The sequence below is a fragment of the Salvelinus fontinalis genome, chromosome 9 (assembly GCF_029448725.1).
Source record: "Salvelinus fontinalis isolate EN_2023a chromosome 9, ASM2944872v1, whole genome shotgun sequence".
In the NCBI taxonomy this organism is placed as follows: domain Eukaryota; kingdom Metazoa; phylum Chordata; class Actinopteri; order Salmoniformes; family Salmonidae; genus Salvelinus; species Salvelinus fontinalis.
Window position 1 is genome coordinate 36,718,893 of NC_074673.1, and position 11,835 is coordinate 36,730,727.

At 41.9% G+C, this 11,835-nt stretch overlaps 1 non-coding gene across 1 annotated transcript; it reads left to right on the top strand.

The window, feature by feature from the left end:
• Positions 1-9,651: 9,651 nt before the first annotated feature.
• On the top strand, positions 9,652-9,724 carry trnav-aac (transfer RNA valine (anticodon AAC)). The gene has a single exon. It is a non-coding gene; the product is annotated as a tRNA-Val (tRNA).
• Positions 9,725-11,835: the final 2,111 nt, after the last annotated feature.

The following is an 11,835-nucleotide window of genomic DNA, read 5'->3' on the forward strand; positions in this document are numbered from 1 at the left end:
AAGCAGCAGCTCTTGATCATTGTCACAAAACTACACCCGTCCTACTCGCGTTACAAGTTCAGAACAAGAAAGTGTAGGTTATATAGAAATAATGAAGCTCAAAATCAAAATCATTAAACTAAATAATGAGGATTTCTATCAGCCTAATTGAGGTGTAGATTACATCTCAAATTCCAGTGCTCTAACTTGTAAACAGGGCTGCATGAGATTTATGTTAATGTGACTCTGTTTCTTCCATTGGCAATGTTGGCTTTAGGTATAATGCCAGGAGCCGCTTGTGAATTTGACAGCTCTAACACAGTTCCACCTCAGACACCGCCAAAACAACCGCTATGTGGATGTTGGCTAAAGCGGATCTGATTGAATAGAGCCTGAAGTGAGGGAGAGTGTGCATGTGTGTCACCTGTCGTGGCCGGTGTATCAGGTGCAGGTGCAGGGGCAGACGACTGCAGCTGTGAAGACTGTGGTTGAGCTAATAGGGGTGTCAGATCTAAAAGAGAGGAACAATTTTATTAAGTTAAAATAATTATACAACAAAACTGAGTGAGTGTGTATACGTGTGTTTGATAAATACCTGGACCACATCACACTGCCTCAGGTCTACAAGCCTCTGGAAGTTCTAGAGTGCCACTCAAGGCCTGGAACAGCTTGGTGGAAAGACGATTACCTGTCACCCACCGAGCAGGTTGGCAGATCTGAAAAATAGGCACAATATAATTTAATGACAAAGCCTTGACTACACACTAACCTAAACAGAACAGACTATGGGAGGCGCACAGTAGTACATAGAGCCATGACTACATGGAACTCTATTCCACATCAAGTTACTCATGCAAGCAGTAAAATTTGATTTAAAAAACAGATAAAATACAACTTATGGAACAGCAGGGACTGTGAAGAGACACATGCATACGCACTGTACACACACGTACACAAGGATTTTGTGTTGTAGATATGTGGTAGTAGAGTAGTGGCCTGAGGGCACACACTTAATGTGTTGTGAATGTATTGTAATGCTTTTAAAATTGTATAACTGCCTTAATTTTGCTGGACCTGAAGAAGAGTAACTGCTGTCTTGGCAGCAGCTAATGGGGACCCATAATAAATACAATAAAACAAATGAATTAAGTTTGTGTGTGTGTGTGTATCTGGCAACCCACGCAGCAGAATTAACTTTCCCAACTGCTCATTGTACTTGCCCTTGCAATCTGATGTGTGTGTGTGTGTGTTCTGTGTTATTATGACTTAGAAGTGTCAACCTGACCACATCCTTGTAGTATGTGGTAGGCCATTCAGTGATTCGCTTGGGGGAAATGACTATCAACAGTGTACAGTAAAAAGGATATCAAATATTAAGATCTGGATTGACAACTAGGCTAAATCATGTGAAGTTACAAACCTCTATGGCTTAGTCTACACTCAAGTTAAATAAAGGATGCAGGACATGAGCTCTAGGACCATGCCTCAGGACTACCTGGCCTGACAACTCCTGGCTGTCCCTTTATCTAGTCCACGTAGTCATGCTGCTGATCCAGTCTGCTATTTCTGTCTGCAGCTATGGAACCCTGACCTGCTCAAGGCTCACCGGAGGTACTAACTTGTCCCAGACCCGCTGTTAGATCCTGTCTCTCTCTAACGGACCTACTGTCTCTCTCAACCTCTAAATGCTCAGCTATGAAGAGCCAACTGGCATTTACTCCTGAGGTGCTGAACTATTGCACCCTCTATTATTTGACACTGCTGGTCATCTATGAACGTTTAAACATCTTGAAGAATAATCTAGCTAAATGGCTGTCCTCTTTTATAATCTCCACCAGCACAGCCAGAAGAGGACTGGCCACCCCTCAAAGTCAGGTACCTCTAGGTTTCTTCCTAGTTTCCTACCTTTCTAGGGAGTTTTTCCTAGCCACTGTGCTTCTACGTCTGCATTGCTTGCTCTTTGGGGATTTAGGCTGGGTATCTGTATAAGCACTTTGTGACAACTGCTGATGTAAATGGGGCTTTATAAAATACATTTGATATATTGCTTGTATATGCATCTATTCATGTCAGTAACTCTAAATATGACACGGAGTTGTCTTACATTTCCTCAATAGGAAGTTGTACCTTAAGCCAACACCTTTTCCTGGTCTTTCCTGCTGGGGACAGGGGGCTTCAGGTTTGTGATTGGACGGCCTAGAGAATTGGAACTTGCCAACTAGTAGTGACAAGGCTATATTGTTGTTGTTCAGTAATACCGTAACGTTACTGTAGCCTCCTGTACATCACCATCTAACTAGCTAGTGATAACTTAGCTAGTTCCAAAGAAACAATCAAGGAATGACAACAAGCTTTTTAACAAAATATCTATCTAGCTTGTACGATTGCATGTAAAACAACTTCAAAGATGATTACAAAGTTGACTTACCAGTATGCTGCTCTCTCGGGAACTAGAGTGAGGCATCCAGGTATGAGGTTAGCTAGCTAGCATCGCCAGTATGTTAAGATATGAAAGTATCTATCCAGCAACAATGTCGAGGTCATAAACGAAAGAAACTATGTTAAGCCATGCTGACTTCGTAAAATAACTCAAATCGGACTGAAATAATTAAGAGGCTTAACGTACATTTCTCTAACTAGGTAACTTTGTATTTTTTTCCTCCCATCCTGAACATATTAACCACAAGTTGTGCATTTTCCTCTTAGTATTTCATCAATTGTCAGCTTTAAAAAATATATATTTCCTTTGATGGAAAATTATGATATTGAGCATCGCCATCTAGTGGTGGAATATTACACTGCAACTACATGATTACAAATACAGGTTAAACGTTTACTTCTCCTACTACTACTAAAGTTCAGTTTATTACCAATTTGTAAAACATTGCTTAAGTTTAGTAATATCATTTGTTTCATCCAGTCAGCAGCCATAAGTGTATAGCTGTAAAGGAAATTTTGGTGACCTTATTTTACATTTTCTGCTTCTTTTGAAACACTATTCGATCCCACCTTGGGGCACTACTTGTTGAGTAATTAAAACACTAACCAGTCACAATACATTAACTATTATGTATTATTCTAATATGTATTCATTATATAATTGTGTCAGTTATTAATGATAAACCTTTAAACTGCACTCTTCCTCCCCTCTCTCCATGTTTCAGCTCCAGATGAAAAAACGTGCACACGCTACGAGGGTTGCAGGTCTGCCGACTTCCTTTTAGCTTGCATTGATGCATGCTTCAAAATATGTACAAACAGAGTACGCTTTCGAGAAGTGCCCTCCGTGCTCCTTTTCAAATACATTGATTTGGACTAGGGCTGTCCCCGAAAGCAGTCTGTTCTTTCGACCAATTGACTGCTCAAAATGTTTTAACTTTCCATATATAGACACTCACTATGTTTTTTAGTAAAATCAAACATATACATTGAGCTTGTCTGATGCTTTAAGCTTACGGTTTGATGAAATAAGACACAAATGACTCAAGACAAAGCCAGAGATCTAGATGACCAGAAGAAAACACCTTAAAACTTCTTACGGCTGAGATCCCGTTAACGGGATCGATATGACAACAGCCAGTGAAAGTGCAGGGCGCCAAATTCAAAAGCAGAAATCTCAAAATGAAAATTCCTCAGACAAACAAGTATTTTACACCATTTTAAAGATACACTTCTTGTTAATCCCACCACAGTGTCCGATTTCAAATAGGCTTTTTGGCGAAAGCACCACAAACGATTATGTTAGGTCAGAGCCAAGTCACAGAAAAACACAGCCATTTTTCCAGCCAAAGAGAGGAGTCACAAAAATCAGAAATAGAGATAGAATTAATCACTAACCTTTGATGATCTTCATCAGATGACACTCACAGGACTTCATGTTACACAATACATGTATGCTTTGTTCAATAAAGTTCATATTTATATCCAAAACTCCTAGTTTACATTGGCGCGTTATGTTCAGTAATGTTTTGCCTCCAAAACATCCGGTGATTTTGCAGAGAGCCACATCAATTTACAGAAATACTCATAATAAACATTGATAAAAGATACAAGTATTAAACATGGAACTTTAGATAAACTTCTCCCTAATGCAACCGCTGTGTCAGATTTCAAAAAAACTTTACGGAAAAAGCACACCATGCTATAATCTGAGTACAGCGCTCAGAGCCCAAATAAGCCATAGATATCTGCCATTTTTTTTGAGTCAACAGAAGTCAGCAATAGCATTATAAATATTCACTTACCTTTGATGATCTTCATCAGAATGCACTCCCAGGAATCACAGTTCCACAATAAATGTTTGTTTTGTTCGATATAGTCCATCAGTTATGTCCAAATACCTTCATTTTGTTCGCGCGTTCAGTCCAGTAATCCACATTCATGACGCGCAGGTCAGACGAAAAGTCAAACAATTCCGTTACAGTCCGTAGAAACATGTTAAACGATGTATAGAATCAAACATCTTTAGGATGTTTTTAACATAAATGTTCAATAATGTTTCAACCGGAGAATTCCTTTGTCTTCAGAATGCGATGGAATGCAGGTCGCTCTCACGTGACTGCGCATGTTCAGCTCGTGCCAGACACCTGACTCAAAGAGCTCTCCTTCCCTCATCCTTCACAGTAGAAGCATCAAACAAGGTTCTAAAGACTTTTGACATCTAGTGGAAGCCTTAGGAAGTGCAAAATGACCAATATCTCACTGTATATTGGATAGGCAAACCTACAACCTCAGATTTCCCACTTCCTGTTTTTTTCTCAGGTTTTTGCCTGCCATATGAGTTCTGTTATACTCACAGACATCATTCAAACAGTTTTAGAAACTTCAGAGTGTTTTCAATCCAAATTTACTAATATTATGCATATCTTAGCCTCTGAGCCTGAGTAGCAGGCAGTTTACTCTGGGCACCTTTTCATCCAAGCTACTCAATACTGCCACCCAACCATTCTCCTCCCGCTCCTGCTGGCTTTCGCAGATTCCGCAATTACTCTCCTAAAGTTGCTGGTAATAGGCTACATGAGGAGTCGGCAACTTTCTTGTGTGGAATAACCAATTTATTTGACAATTTCTACCAATCTGCTTGCCAGTTATGGTTTTCCTATGCACATTTTCGTGGAACAGTTTCCTTTTATTTATAATAATGTCTTCATATCTCAAAATCATTGCCATCCGGTTAATCAAAATGTAATCCAAATCTAAATGAAAATGATACAAACCTGAAAAGTTACGTATATTTTCATTGACAACTATATAAAAATAGCATACATAAAGCCAACAAATAGAAACTGCACTCCTCAGTAAAAGCACATGACAGCATGCTTGGAGGTTGCCAAAAGGCACCTAAAAGACTCTAAGACCATGAGAAACGTTCTCTGGTCTGATGAAACCAAGATAGAACACTTTGGCCTGAATGCCAAGCGTCATGTCTGGAGGAAACGTAATGGAGGGAAAGGGCAAGAGAGTAGAGAAAAGAGAGAAGAAACCGAGAAAATGGAAAGGTGTTTGAAAACTGTTCTTCACAGAAATAAGATAGGGCTGCCTGCCACAAGTGTCAAAAACAATTCAACGACTTAATAAACTAATTGGTCACAATGATGGTATGTTTGTCTAGATACCTTCCTTCCTCAGCTGTCCAGAACCTCCACTTCCACACATCCCTCACCCTCGGGTTTCCAGACGAGGCGTAAAAGCTGCTGGTGGCACCTTAATTGGGGTGGACAGGCGTACAATGTATCTCTCTTACTCACACACGCCTCTTTGGAGTCGTCCGGTGGCAAGTTGATGAGCTGCAGCTAGAACAGGAAGTCTTGTTCCTCCAGGGTGCTGAGCATGCTGGGTAGTTGACAGGCCACACTCTATCCTGCAGAACAATGCATTGGCAACCTCTGGTGGCTGGGAGGATAGACAAGATATGACATCACGGATGTGAGGAAGACAAGTTAGATGTACTAGCGAAGACACTATAGGCCATTTCACACTGTATTGTTCTTAGCCCCAGGCTAGCTTATCCTGTGTTCATACAGCATTTGGTCACCCTGGGCAAAGCTTTAGCCCTGGGCTAAGGATTCACACTTGTATTCCAAAGCTCCCGGCTAACGGGCAAACACATACGACCAACATTCCATCTCTGCAGAGCGATCAATGTTAGAAGCCAGGGGTTCCCAACATTTTTTGGACCACGACCCCATTTTGATATCTGAAAATTATTGCGACCCCCAACAATGTGCATTTTTTCAATTAACAGCCAGTGTTAACTTTTTTTATGTGGGGCTATGACAGTCATTTGCAAATTTGTCTGACATAATGTATTTTATCTCACCATCCCTAATAAGATGGGTGTGCTTGATGCATGTCGCGTTAGAGCTTCTCAAAGTCAGGGGGCGTGGTCGACAGTGCACACCTCATTTCTGCTGTCACATCCAACCTGGATCGATATTTGGTTTTAATGCAGACGAGAGCACTGAATCCAGCTTCACACAGATATGAGCTGGCAAAGGGTACCATGAGTTTTATGGTGATTTCAAGACTAATAGTAACCCAGAAAAAAACGAGGTCACATCATGACGCCAGTGATCTTCAGGTCGGAAAGTCGGAGCTCTAGAAAAAGGCCAGTTCCCAAGTTGGATGACCGTTCAAAACGATTTTTCAGTCTGAGCTCGTTTTTCCAAGTTCCCAGTTGTCTTGAACGCTCTGAAGAAGGAGTTCCCAGTTTTGAACGCTACATTACTGCTCAGAGAGACAGCAGGGTATTCTCTTTGAGTCAGGAAGCAAAACTCCTCCATAATGACCCGTGAATGTATTGTCTGCAGAATTAGGTCACATGACAGCTCAATCAGCTGTTTGATTTCACTTACCGGCATGTCAACTGAGCCAGGATCGTGCCTTATGTGTGGACACCAACTTATAATGTAGGGTACTAACATTGTCCAGTCAACACAATGCACAAATAAAAGTTACTCCCCTCAGCCCCCACACACACACAGTCGTACCACACGTTGTCAACAAGCATCACATATCCATCTGGCATCATGGGCAGGTAGGAGGAGTTAAAGTTTGACAGAATCCTCACATCCTTCAGTCACCTCCTCCAGAGAACACTCATTTAATACTGAGAAAGGGGGGAGGAGAGGGGGAAAGAAAAGGGTTGAAATGGGAAAAGGTGGATACGGAGAGAGAGGAGAAATATGGTCAGGAGGCAGCAGTTTAAGTAACATCAATCTAATCCATCTATCTAATCCAATTATTGCATCAGTGGAACTAGTATTGACTCTCAAATGAGTTGTCTGTACTGGCCATCTGGCCCTCATACCTTTGAGCACAGTGAGATGCTTCCCAGAGACAGTCATCTGCTTACAGCGAACAGTAGGGGGCGGTAGCACTGTTAGAGTGGTGCTAACTGAGGAGGAGAGAGGGAGTGCTGAGTTAAATTTGAGATGCTTTAAGTCAATAAACATAGATAACTGATTCATAAATGTATCACTAGCCACTTTAAACAATGCCACTTTATATAATGTTTACATACCCTACATTACTCATCTCATATGTATATACTGTACTCTATACCATCTACTGCATCTTGCCTATGCCGTTCGGCCATCACTCATTCATATATTTTTATGTACATTTACATTTAAGTCATTTAGCAGACGCTCTTATCCAGAGCGACTTACATATTCTTATTCATTCCTTTACACTTGTGTGTGTAAGGTAGTTGTTGTGGAATTATTAGGTTAGATTACTTGTTAGATATTACTGCATGGTCGGAACTAGAAGCACAAGCATTTCGCTACACTCGCATTAACATCTGCTAACCATGTGTATGTGACAAATAACATTTGATTTGATATCCATAGCTAATATGACCAAAGAGAGTGTAGCATGGCTTTGTCAGTGATGCGGTGTTGACAAGTGTGTGTGTGTGTGTGTGTGTGTGTGTGTGTGTGTGTGTGTGTGTGTTTGTGTGTGTGTGTGTACCCTGTGCTTTGAAGGTGTTAAGGTCTTGTCTGAAGGTGTGTGTGTGGGGACTCACTGCTGTAGGATGCTAAGGTAGTCATATTCCTGAACCACCGCCTCTCTCTTCCACACCCTCACCATCACCTGGACAAACACACACAATATGCAGATAATGAGCCCCTCAAAGATGTCATTGTTCACACTTCTTTTAAAACCTTCCAAGGGTACTCTATGAATCGCTTATCTCTATGAAAAATGTGAAGACCTTGTTCACGAGACTGAAGTTTTGCCCAGCCCCTAACTCACACAATTGACAAGTCACATTTATTTACATTTATTTATTATGCAGTTTATTTTACAAACATGTATTAATCAAGGCAGAGCCCCCCCAGTTACCCATGTGGGACCCCTATCTCCTCTCCTATCCCATCTGATGATTAGCAGAGCTGCATTAGACAGCAGCAGGCTGTCTACACTCATTGAGAGTGGGCTCCTGAGTCATCCTGTGGTTGGCAGTTGCAGTAAAAAAAAGTACATAATATATACTACATATAATATATACAGTATATATTTCCTTTTTGTTAAAACATTTTTTACATTTGCTTCCTCTTGGTGCCCACCATGGGCCTGGGCCCAGGGGCTTCAGCCCTGGTAAGCCCCTGCATTAATCTGGCACTGGACATATAGAAAAGAAAGACACAGATAAATACATTCATAGGACACCAAAGTTCCACAACCAACACACACAACAGGTGAACAAGGAAATGTTATGTAAAATGTAACAAATTAAAAACTTTATTTTTACATTTTGGTACTAAACAAACAGAGTTGTGCTGACGGTTCGTCATCTTGCCCAGAAAAAGTCTAGTTCATCTAGCTAGCTGTGTAGCTCACATGTTAACACAATCCCTTCGTCAGAAGAGCACTGTTTATAAACAGTTGTGACGATTGTCTAAATGATCCACGTAGTTACGGCCCCATTGTATAATCGCTTGTTAGTATACATTTTTTCTTACCTATTGAGTGAGTTAACTAGGCATGGGTGTGGCCAAGTGTTGTCGCGACTATCTCACGCAACGGCCCGCAGGAGCCCGGGGTTCAATTCTCCGACAGTGGTACAACTTCTCCGCCCTGTAATATTTCGCCCAAGATGCACGGAGCCTGTATTCTCCTGTTTTGCGCCTACTACCTCGGTCCGAGGTCTTTCAGAAAAATCATTAGGCATATCATGGTCATGTTCAGGGCACATAACATAAAACACTTTAAAATGTTTTGTGTTTCTTATTGGGCAATCTTCATGTTGTCCCTCCCAGTTTCGACTTGTTTTGTTTCCAGCGTATATGACCCAGATGAACGTCTTTAAAGTTGTTGAAGGACACCTAACATGCAATAGTAGCCAAAATTGTAATCATATTCAGTTGTGGTTTTGTTTGTAGGTTACACCTCAATATCAAAGCAACCTGAAAGGCTTCGGAACTGGCCAATTTAATTCCAGTCCACTCAACCTTGTCTGTATCCATGCCTGTCACACTGGTGTTCTATTCCCCGACGGAGAGGCCAGACTTTTGCCCTTCCTTACTAGCGTTAAACCATTTTATTTATTTTTTAAAAATGGTCATACTTACAATATGTTCAATTTCTATAGGGTTTAGTATCTCACCTGACTATTAAGGGTAGTGGAGTTGTGGCCAGAATCATTATGTTTCGCTACTTAAAACAGTTTCCGTAGTGTAGTGGTTATCACGTTCGCCTAACACGCGAAAGGTCCCCGGTTCGAGACCGGGCGGAAACATATTTTCATTCCGTTAGGTGGATATCAATTAAAACGTTACATTGCGGTCCACATGACGTTTCCACATTTTTATTATTTTATTTTTTTGTATTTATTTAACTAGGCAAGTCAGTTAATTTAAGAACACATTTTTATTTACAATGACTGCCTACCAAAAGGCAAAAGGCCTCCTGCGGGGAAGGGGCCTGGGATTTAAAAAATAAATACAATATATATATATATGGGACAAAAAACACATCAAAACAAGAGAGACACACAACACTACATAAAGAGAGACCTAAGACAACAACTTGACAAGGCAGCAACACATGACAACACAGCATGACAACAACATGTTGGCAACTCAACATGGTAGCAGCACAAAAAGATGGTACAAACATTATTGGGCAAAGTCAACAGCACAAAGGTCAAGAAGGTAGAGACAACAATGCATCATACAAAGCAGCCACAACTGTCAGTAAGAGTGCCCATGCTTGAGTTTTTGAATGAAGAGATTGAGATAAAACTGTCCAGTTTGAGTGTTTGTTGCAGCTCATTCCAGTCTAGCTTCAGCGAACTAAAAAGAGGAGCAACACAGGGATGTGTGCGCTTTGGGGACCTTTAACAGAATGTGACTGGCAGAACGGGTGTTGTATGTGGAGAATGAGGGCTGCAGTAGATATCTCAGATAGGGGGGAGTGAGGCCGAAGAGGGTTTTATAAATAAGCATCAACCAGTGGGTCTTGCAATGGGTATACCGAGATGACCAGTTTACAGAAGAGTATAGAGTGCAGTGACGCGTCCTATAAGGAGCATTGGTAGCAAATTTGATGGCCGAATGGTAAAGAACATAGAGAGCCGCTAGAGAGCACCCTTACCTGCAGATCTATAAATTATGTCTCCGTAATCTAGCATGGGTAGGATGGTCATCTGAATCAAAGTTAGTTTGGCAGCTGGGGTGAAAGAGGAGCGATTACGATAGAGGAAACCAAGTCTAGTTTTAACTTTAGCCTGCAGCTTTGATATGTGCTGAGAGAAGGACAGTGCACCGTCTAGCCATACTCCCAAGTACTTGTAAGCGGTGACTACCTCAAGCTCTAAACCCTCAGAGGTAGTAATAACACCTGTGGGAAGAGGGGCATTCTTCTTACCAAACCACATCAAATCAAGTTTATTTTATATAGCCCTTCGTACATCAGCTAATATCTCGAAGTGCTGTACAGAAACCCAGCCTAAAACCCCAAACAGCAAGCAATGCAGGTGTATAGAAGCGCGGCGGCTAGGAAAAACTCACTAGAAAGGCCAAAACCTAGGAAGAAACCTAGAGAAGAACCAGGCTATGAGGGGTGGCCAGTCCTCTTCTGGCTGTGCCGGGTGGAGATTATAACAGAACATGGCCAAGATGTTCAAATGTTCATAAATGACCAGCATGGTCAAATAATAATCAGGAGTAAATGTCAGTTGGCTTTTCATAGCCGATCATTAAGATCCTGCGGTCTCTAGAGAGTTGAAAGCAGCAGGTCTGGGACAGGTAGCACGTCCGGTGGACAGGTCAGGGTTCCATAGCCGCAGCCAGAACAGTTGAAACTGGAACAGCAGCAAGGCCAGGTGGACTGGGGACAGCAAGGAGTCATCATGCCCGGTAGTCCTGACGCATGGTCCTAGGGCTCAGGTCCTCGAAGAGAGAGAAAGAAAGAGCGAAGGAGAGAATTAGAGAGAGCATACTTAAATTCACACAGGACACCGGATAAGACAGGAGAAATACTCCAGATATAGCCAACTGACCCTAGCCGCCCAACACATAAACTACTGCAGCATAAATACTGGAGGCGGAGACAGGAGGGGTAAGTAGACACTGTGGCCCCATCCGAAGATACCCCCGGACAGGGCCAAACAGGAAGGATATAACCCCACCCACTTTACTAAAGCACAGCCCCCACACCACTAGAGGGATATCTTCTACCACCAACTTACAATCCTGAGACAAGGCCGAGTATAGCCCACAAAGATCTCCACCACAGCACAAACCAAGGGGGGGGCGCCAACCCAGACAGGAAGATCACCTCAGTAACTCAACCCACTCAAGTGACGCACCCCTCCTAGGGACAGCATGAAAGAGCACCAGTAAGCCA